The sequence below is a fragment of the Hylobates moloch genome, unplaced genomic scaffold, assembly GCF_009828535.3.
Source record: "Hylobates moloch isolate HMO894 unplaced genomic scaffold, HMol_V3 SCAFFOLD_5, whole genome shotgun sequence".
Taxonomy (NCBI): domain Eukaryota; kingdom Metazoa; phylum Chordata; class Mammalia; order Primates; family Hylobatidae; genus Hylobates; species Hylobates moloch.
In genome coordinates this window covers 9,442,304-9,446,058 of record NW_026652280.1, presented here as the reverse complement: position 1 = coordinate 9,446,058, position 3,755 = coordinate 9,442,304, and the positions used below count along the sequence as shown (strand labels likewise).

At 47.4% G+C, this 3,755-nt stretch overlaps 1 pseudogene; it reads left to right on the top strand.

Annotated features, from left to right (window-relative positions):
* The first annotated feature begins 2,576 nt into the window (after positions 1–2,576).
* On the top strand, positions 2,577–3,506 carry LOC116469924 (small ribosomal subunit protein uS5-like; annotated as a pseudogene).
* Positions 3,507–3,755: the final 249 nt, after the last annotated feature.

Genomic DNA, 3,755 nt, shown 5'->3' with positions numbered 1-3,755 from the left:
AGCCCAGGAGGTCCAGGCTGCAGCGAGCTGAGATCATACCATTGCACTCCAGCCTGGGCGACAGAGCAAGACCTTGTCTCCAAAAAACAAACAAACAAAAAAACCCTGAATTCAGAAATGGTTGTCACAGATGAAGTATGTAATAATGGAAGAGCATTTCTGACTTAGAAGAACAAGTACCTAGAAAACAATGTCCATGTTACGAGGGAAAGGCACTGCTACTGTGGTGGTGGATTTTGGTGGCATTAAAACCAAATGATTTATGTGTTGAGATAATGAGACTGTATCATCCTGCTTTTCATTTAAAGGCTGTTATTTAGTTTAATGATAACTTCAAGCTAGAAGGTAGGACTAGGAGTGCGGATTAAGAAGTATTGAGCAATGGTTAAGAAAAGAGTTGATGGTAGGTGCCATGAAGAGTAATCATGAGATGAAATTTTCAAAGGTCACTCTGTTTAATTCTAATCTGAACAATCAATGCGTTAAATTATCTCAATAATTTATTTAAATCAACACTCATATAAATAGGGGTGAGTACATCGATTTTGACCATTTCCTGAGTTCCAATTCACATAAGTGCTTGTGGCCAGAGGTAGGTAGATGGAGAAAATATTTTACCCTCTTCAAGAGCTTTAGCCTGAATACTAGCACAGGTGTTTCAGTGGTGTCTGAAAGTCAAAGTGAAACTGTATTGCTTGTGGCTATCTAGTTCCTGAATTATAAAAGAAACTGCTGATCTTCATTGCTGTTTTTTGAATATTTTGTTACTGACAGATCAAATATTCACTAGGCGTTATCAAGTATGCCTGTGTGTGTGTATTCACATCATTAAACTAGTATTTACTGCTCACTCCTCTAAGCACTATATGTGTGTTGACTTATTTGATTCTCTTAACAGTCTGTGAGGAAGTCCTTATCATTCTTTATGTTAAGATAAGGACCAGCCTGGCCAACATGGCGAAACCCTGTCTCTACTAAAAATACAAAAAATTAGGCCCGGCGCAGTGGCTCACGCCTGTAATCCCAGCACTTTGGGAGGCCGAGGCGGGCGGATCACCTGACGTCAGGAGTTTGAGACCAGCCTGGCCAACGTGGTGAAACCCCTTCTCTACTAAAAATACAAAACAAAATTAGCCAGGTATGGTGGCAGGTGCCTGTAATCCCAGCTACTCAGGAGGCTGGGCAGGAGAATCGCTTGAACCCGGGAGGTGGAGGTTGCAGTGAACTGAGATCACATCACTGCACTCCAGCCTGGGTGACAGAGCAAGACTGTCTCAAAAAAGAAAAAACAAAAAAAAGATAAGTAAAGGGAAGTACTGGGAGGTGATCACACAGTCCTAGTTCCACACTCAACACTGAGTGCCACAGCCACTGCTGTACAGAGAGGGCCACTGGCTGGCCTGTCTACACGTGTTCTTCTACGGAAATGATGCAACTGTCAGATGACATTCAGACCCTCACAGGGTATCATCCACAAACACAACCTGGAGGCACAGTGTACCCGCTTCAGCTTTTGAACTCTGCTTACAGTATTATTGGAGTGGTCAAAATGGGGATGGCTTCTGCAACAAAACCTCTAAAACCAAAGGAACAGGACTTGTCACAGCTCCTGGTGTCCTCAGGGACAAATGCGCCTTGGTGATGCTGAGGGCTGGGACCCAGGCTGCGCCCGTTCTGCTGCTGCAGACTCACTTTGTCCCGTCCCTGACTTGGAATGAAATACTTGCCTCCAGCTGGGATGTAAACATTTTGGAGTCTTTCGATATTTGTTCCAATTTAGCCAGTCATCATTGACATTTTCCTGGAAATTTGCACAATATTCTTTCATTTGTTTTAACACTGGGATGAATTCCAAATGAAGAAGGCTCGCTATTCTTCAGTGTGTTTTAAAAAAAAATTTTGAACCTCTCCCACCATTTTTAGATGAATAAATGTGGAGAAAGAGATGAAAGAACATAGAATTTAGAAAAATGATGTGGATGTATTAACTATGCCTAAGTTACCAAACCGAGCCTCCTGAAGACTCAATGTTGGTCACACCCATCCATGTCATATTCAGGCAGGGCGGCCGAAAGTGGATGCCGGTGTGCTTCTGACTTCGGGTTTTTTCTGAAAGCCATTAAGAACAGGAAACAAAGGATGTTACGTCGTGATGGCGAACATAGAACAGCTTCTAAAACAAACAAGTTACATAGTGATGAACATAGAAGAGCTTCTAAAACAAAGGAAGTTACGTAGCGATGAGGAACATAGAAGAGCTTCTAAAACAAAGGATGTTACGTAGCGATGAGGAACATAGAAGAGCTTCTAAAACAAAGGAAGTTACGTGGTGATGGGAACACAGAAGAGCTTCTAAAACAAAGGGTGTTAAGTAGTGATGACGAAGAAGAACAGCCTCTACGTCTTCTCCGAGAAAACACCAAATGGCGGATAACGCCGGTGCAGCGGGGGCCCGGAAGCCCCGGGGGACCCTGGGATGGGGAACTGCGGTGGTTTCCGCGGAGGTTTCCGAGGAGGTTTCCGCGGAGGTTTCCGCGGAGGTTTCCGAGGAGGTTTCCGCGGAGGTTTCCGCGGAGGTTTCCGCGGAGGTTTCCGCGGAGGTTTCCGAGGTGGTTTCCGCGGAGCTTTCCGCGGAGGTTTCCGCAGTGGCATCCGGGCCGGGGTCGCGGCCGTGGACCTGGCCGTGGACCGGGCCAGGGCCGAGGCTGCGGAGCTCGCGAAGTCAAGGCCAAGGATAAGGGGTGGACGCCCATTACCAAGCTGGGCCTCCTGGTCAAGGACATGAAGATCAAGTCCCTAGAGGAGATCTATCTCTTCTCCCTGCCCACCAAGGAATCTGAGATCATTGACTTTTTCCTGGGGGCCTCTCTCAAGGACGAGGTTTTGAAGATTATGCCGGTGCAGAAGCAGACCCGCGCCGGCCAGCGCACCAGTTTCAAAGCATTTGTTGCCATCGGGGACTACAATTGCAACGTCGGTCTGGGTGTTAAGTGCTCCAAGGAAGTGGCCATTCCCATCCGCGGGGCCATTATCCTGGCCAAGCTCTCCATTGTCCCCGTGCACAGAGGCTACTGGGGGAACAAGATCGGCAAGTCCCACACCGTCCCTTGCAAGGTGACAGGCCGCTGCGGCTCTGTGCTGGTGCGCTTCATCCCCGCGCCCAGGGACACTGGCATCGTCTCGGCGCCCGTGCCCAAGAAGCTGCTCATGATGGCTGGTATGGATGACTGATACACCTCAGCCCGGGGCTGCACTGCCACCCTGGGCAACTTCGCCAAGGCCACCTTTGACCCTACAGCTCTAAGACCTAGAGCTACCTGACCCCCGACCTTTGGAAGGAGCCTGTATTCACCAAGTCTCCCTATCAGGAATTCACTGACCACCTGGTCAAGGCCGACGCCAGAGTCTCCGTGCAGAGGACCCAGGCTCCAGCTGTGGCTACAACACAGGGTTTTATACACAAAAAATAAAGTGAATTAAGCCTGTGGGGGGGAAAAAAAAGAAAAAAGAACGGCTTCTAAAATAAAGATTGACTATAATAGGCTGGGTGAGACTTCTGACAAATTCAGACATCAGGTAACAGGAATTCTCCCTGAGTTGAGAAATAGAGTCCTAACTGTTTATTCAGTCAAGGAGGGTTACACAGCAACACACTAGAAGAAGATTTAAGGATGAAAAGTCCACATGATGAAAGAGGGAGTGTCACCTTGGAGGGTTTGGCATTCAACATTGGATTAAACCGAAGCCCAGGAATT